We start from the raw sequence: 6,000 nt of genomic DNA on the forward strand, positions 1-6,000 counted from the left end.
GCCCTGGTTCAGACAGTGCTGGACTGAATCCAGACAGCTGCTGTGAGTGTAGAAGGTTTAGGGGTGAGAGAAGGTCAGCTGGTGATTGGCGGTCATATGAACAAATGCATGACACAGATTAGTACTGTGACCTTCACTTCTCTCTCTCTCTCTCTCTGACATTTACAGCTGGTATTCTGAGTATCAGGAAGGACCAGTTTTGTAATAGTAAATATTTAAGGGCACAACATTTTTTAACAAAAAACAACTTAAGTCTTTAAGGAAAGCGAAAAAAACTTAAAGTTTAAAAACTAAACTTGGTATTGTAAAAGTATAATGTAAAAACAAAAGATGATTTTTAGCAAACAATTAATTGGTTTACAGCTTACAGCTGGTAAGTAACAATGTACACAGCACATTTACACTTAAACCTGGGTATTGTTTTAAAATTTTCTATACCAGTACCGATACGATACTTTGAATTTGGTACAGATACCAAAACAATACTTTTTTCAATACCTTTTTTCGAAAGTGTAACCAAAAAATACAAAAAGCGATCATTATTCTTACATAACATATTTATTCAAAAGCCCACATGAGTAATCTGAAAAGAGAGGGAGAGTGACTTAGCAAGAGATAGAGCGAGTTAGAGAAAGAGGGAGAGACAGAGCAAGTGAGAGAGAGCGAGTAAAAGAAAGACAGCGCAACTTAGCGAGAGACAGGGCAAATGAGAGACAGAGAGAGGGAGAGACAAAGTGAGAGGGGGAGAGACAGCATGAGTTAGCGAGAGACAGAGTGAGAGAGAGAGAGAAAGAGAGAGAGACAGAGACAGTACGAGTGAGAGAGAGACAGCATGAGTTAGTGAGAGACAGAGAAAGTGAGAGAAAGGGAGAAACAGCGCGAGTGAGAGAGAGTCAGCGTTAGTTAGCAAGAGACATCGCAAGTGAGTGAGAGACATCGCGAGTTAATGAGAGTGAGCGAGTGAGAGAGAGAAATAGAGTGAGTAAGAGAGAGGAAGAAACAGCACGAGTGAGAGAGAGACAGCGTCAGTTAGCAAGAGGCAGCGTGAATTAGTGAGAGACAGCACAAGTTTATGAGAGACAGAGCGAGTGAGAGGGAGGGAGAGACAGCGACAGTGAGAGAGACAGCGCGAGTTAGCGAGAGATAGAGCGCATTCTCCTCCACCAGTCTTACACACTGCTTTTGGATTACTTTATGCCACTCCTGGTGCAAAAACTCAAGCAGTTCAGCTTGGTTTGATGGATTGTGATCATCCATCTTCCTCTTGATTACATTCTAAAGGTTTTCAATTTGGTAAAATCAAAGAAACTCATCATTTTTAAGTGGTCTCTTATGTTTTTCCAGAGCTGTATTAATTCTATAAAAGCAGCAGTGAATTTTGTTGTTTTGTTGTATTGCAGCAAAAATACTGTTATTTTACTACAATAAAATATGCAAGAAAATAAAGGTATATGGTTATAAGGTAAATGCCAAAAGGCTATATGTTCCATATATTACATATATGTCATGCTTTGTAATATGTATAAAGCTCTATTATATATATATATATATATATATATATATTACTTTTCATTAAGAAAATGAAGGAAATGTAAGAGTGAGCCACATAACAGAGGTTGCAAAGGTGCTACAGCTATATATAATTGTGAATTACCTAAACGTATATGCAAACTATTGCCTTTTATTAGTATCTTTTGACTTTATAACTATAGCCATGAAACACCACTGCCATTGGACTCAGCTGACCTCCATCACTCATTATTCCTGCTCCTTCATGAATAATTAGTACTATGATTCAGTATAACTGAAAAGGCCAGGAGTGAATGGATCCTGTGTTGTGGAGAGCTGGAGTTTAAATGAGATTTTCTCTGAAAAAGATTTATTTAGGTCATACGCAGATTGTTTAAAAAGAGCATCACTCTTCATGAGTACTGATCCAGTCTGCCAGCAGCCTGCAAGACCTTGGTTCATTTTCTCTGTGCTAAACAGAGAACTCTGCTTTTTAGCTTTTATTTTTGTATCTATCTAATTATCTGTCTGATTGCTTAAGAGTCATATCCCCTCCATTATAGTGGAAATTGCACCTATATTCTATAAACTAATTAACAGAAATATTAACCCAGAAATATCAAACTAACTAACCCAGAAATATGGTTTATATGTTTAATTCAACAATAAAGGTGCTCTAAAAGGTCCAGCAGCAAAAGAGCTGCCACTATGAGTAGGAGATTGCTGATCAGATTGAATCCCAGTTATGCAGCTTGCCTTAAGTTGCCTGAGCCCTGAAAGAGCACAATTGGCCTTGCTCTCTCTCTGGGTGGGTAGATGTCGCTCTTTCCCCACATCACTCCAAAGGGTGATGTCAATCAGCACAGGGCGTCTGTGAGCTGATGTATCGGAACCGAGTCGCTGTGCTTTTCTCCGAGTGCACTGTGACGCTAATCGGCAGTGCTACATCAGCAGCAGTTCGAAAAGAGGCGGTGGCTGACATCACATGTATCGGAGGAGGCATGTGCTAGTTTTCACCCTCCTTGTGTTCCTTGCAGCATCACCAGTGATAGTGGATATACTGCTAAGTAGCAGCTAAATGGGTGGGACAATTGGCCTACAGCTAAATGTTGAAGAAAATAGAAAAAAAAAAGAAATAAAATGAAAAAAGAATTTCAAAGTCAAAGAAATTAAGGTATATTTAACAACAGACCTTTACTTTATATATTGCACTCTTTATGACAGCAAATTTACATTAAAACATTCTTTAAAACAGATTATAAAAATGGTAATAACTTTACAATAATCTAAAACAGATTATAAAAATTGTCAAAAATGACATGACAGGACTTCATTTCCCAGAATACCATGCTTAATCCAAGTTTTTAAAACAGCAAGTGTTTAGGCTACTGGAAAGTAATCTAATGAATAATTTTAGATTATATATCTAATATTTATCTAAGCAATTCAAATTCAATTTACTGAATTGAAAAACATTCTGAAATTCTGAGTTTTGCACAAGCTGGTTTTAGAAACATATTTTATTTTTTTAGATTTGGGCCACGCCCACTACAATTTTACATCTGAATACAGATATTGTGGGTTCTAAACAGACACATATTATATCACTATGTTACACTCCGAATGTGTGTCTATGAGAGAAGATGTGAATGAACACTTTAGATTCCAGAATGACTCAAATCATCTGCTTATTTATTGAAGCAGCAAAGTAGCTTTTCATTCGAGTTATGAGCTCTGTGTATCTAAAATCTTCCTCAGAACACTTCCATCCAAACATACACACACACACACAACCACACACACGTACAGTGTGCTCGCTGTTATTCCTACTGATTGCACATCTTCAATAAAGCAGGAATTAATGTTTCATCAGACCGTGCTTCAGATAGAGCCAACACACTTCTGCTCTACAGCGAGAGCTGAAAAAAGAGGATATTAGAGGGGAGATTAGGAATATTTAATTTCGGCATAAATACGCGGGGCTGCGTTTCAGAAGCGCCGATAAACATCAGAATTAGAGCACAACACAAACGGCCTGAAAGAGCTTCATATCGACAGCCGATACTCAAATCAGCTCATATGAGCTCAATAAAAAGCAATAAAAGCGATTCCGCCGCTCCGCACTGACCCACACTTCACGCAGAGATGGGCTGATAGCGGAGGCCCAACCTCAATAAACCCACAACAAAGGAGTGAAAGAAGGAGAAATTAAAGTGAAGCAGACGCAATATCGGCCCAATACCAGCGTAAAGCCTCCCGTGCAGAGTTTAATATTGTCTCCAATCAGCAAACAAAGCCGGAGCCCGGCCGCAGATCATTATTATTCCTCTGTGTTGGGCCTATTGATGCAGAACAGAACCCCGGCTGCAGCTCCCCTCTCTCTGTCTTCATGCTGTAAGATGGAAGGTATTCAGCGGTGATAGCGGTAAAATATACATTACCCGGTTAATCTGCTCTAAATGCTGCGGATGATGATAAACTCCAGAGACAATGAGCGCTTAATTATTATTGTATTATAGACTATTGAAGCTCATTGTTTCCTGTTAACATTATTTTGAAACGGCATGATTTAGACACGGTTCAGTTTAGTTTTATTAGACGCTTAATGTTCTCAATTAGGATGCAGATATGAAACCTGCCCTGGTCCTCACAGGTAAAGGAGGAGGAGCTGTGGTGAGGTTGTCATATTTTTGCCCTGTCCCCTGTTGTTTCCCTTCTGTAGCTCGTGTTGCTCTTTGTGTTTGTTTACCTTTCCTCCTCCTGTGTCTCCGCCTTAAGTGTTTTTACCTGTGCTTATTTGTAGCTCCTCCCTCCTCGTTACCTGTCCCCAGGTGATTTCTGTTTCATCGGTGTGTATTTATAGTCCTGTGTTTCCTGTTTCCTTTGTTGTTTTTTTACGTCTTCACATCTGAAGAAGTTTCCTAGTTTGTTTCCTGCTTGTTAGTTTTTCTAGTGTTTATTCTTTGGTATCTTCTTTTGTTTTCCTTTTTTTTCAATAAACACTCACAGAAGTTGAGGTGACGGTTCATTTGATTTTCAGTCTGACTTAAGCCCTTAACCATCTTACACTCAATCTTTCTTTTCTGAAGATTTCAGTTTGTGGTTTACAGGATATTCTGCACACATTGTTGATCCATTAGCACATATCACTACTAGGGGTGACCGACTGTCATATGTGATGTCTACCTACATCGTAACAGCAGTAGTTGAAGCAAGATTGAAGCACTCAAGGAGTACTCAAGACCTCCATAATCAAACTTCCAACCTGACCAATGTCGGATCATAAACAAAACCTGGATTTGACACTAAAAACGAATTTCTCACCACTGAGACTACAAACGAAGGCCTAGATGGGCCTAGATGACATTTTTTCTCAGTCCAGTGATGTGCTCCCTCTTAACTGGGAAAAAATAGAAGTGCATTGTAGATGCATGTCTAGCAGTTAGCAATCTCTCACCAAGAGGTACACTACCCAAATGTAGCCTCTTTACATGACTACCTGACTGCATGTTGAGCTTTGCAAAATTTTCAGATGCAAAAAATTACCTCTTCCATTTTACATCTAAATATAGATATTGTCAGTTAGTTCATTTTATTCTCGAGAGGCTGACACTAGGCCCTTAACCCTCTCTCACGGAATCTTGGTTTCTGTCAAAGGTTATTTTTTTCTCTCATTAGTTGTACACCCTTTCCTCTCAGTGGACCTTCCTCGTGGTCTTAGGGCAGTTCTTCTTTCTGGCTCTTCTGTTGGTTCTTTTTCCCCTTGTTGTGTCTGTTTCTCCTCTTGATGGTTCTTCTCTATCATCCTGTGGATGATGGTTCTCCATTTCACACTTAATGCAAAAATTTGCACCTGTCTTTAATGGGATGCACAGCCATGATGTCTTGTGCAGTCACATCAGTGAATTGAGTATGGACATGAGCAGTGTGTGCTGCACGCACGACATTCAGTGTGAAAATCTCGGCATGGAGCAGCAGCAGGGGTGAGATTAGTTCATTGCTTTAGTAATAATCTGGGTAATAAATCAGTTTAAACTGCACATGAACAGCCCTTTAGCTCAAACCTAAGGATCATATATGATAGATGGGCAGAATCAAGGTTGAATCACATTCTCACCATAAAATAAGTACATTTGGGGTCCCCAGAAGAAATCAGTGCAAACAGAGACAGAACATGAAAACTCCACACAGACAGGGACTTGAACCAAAGACCCCAGTGCAATCAGGCGAACACAATAAGCAGGTGAGCCTTGTTTCCTCCAAAGTCTATTTATAAACCTATAGAATCTTAAATTAGCTGCTTAGCTGTTACGAATGAAAGAACTTAGAGTTAATTATTTCAAATAAATAAGTAGATAAGTAAATAAAAGTAAAAACAATATTGTTAATAGTATAAACAGAATGACTCCTCTTTTATAACTCTTAAACCTAAACGTAGCTGTATAGCTGCTCTCCACAGTACTGTACAGTCTAATACAGGCTGTAACACAG

This window comes from Astyanax mexicanus, chromosome 15 (genome assembly GCF_023375975.1).
Source record: "Astyanax mexicanus isolate ESR-SI-001 chromosome 15, AstMex3_surface, whole genome shotgun sequence".
NCBI lineage: Eukaryota > Metazoa > Chordata > Actinopteri > Characiformes > Acestrorhamphidae > Astyanax > Astyanax mexicanus.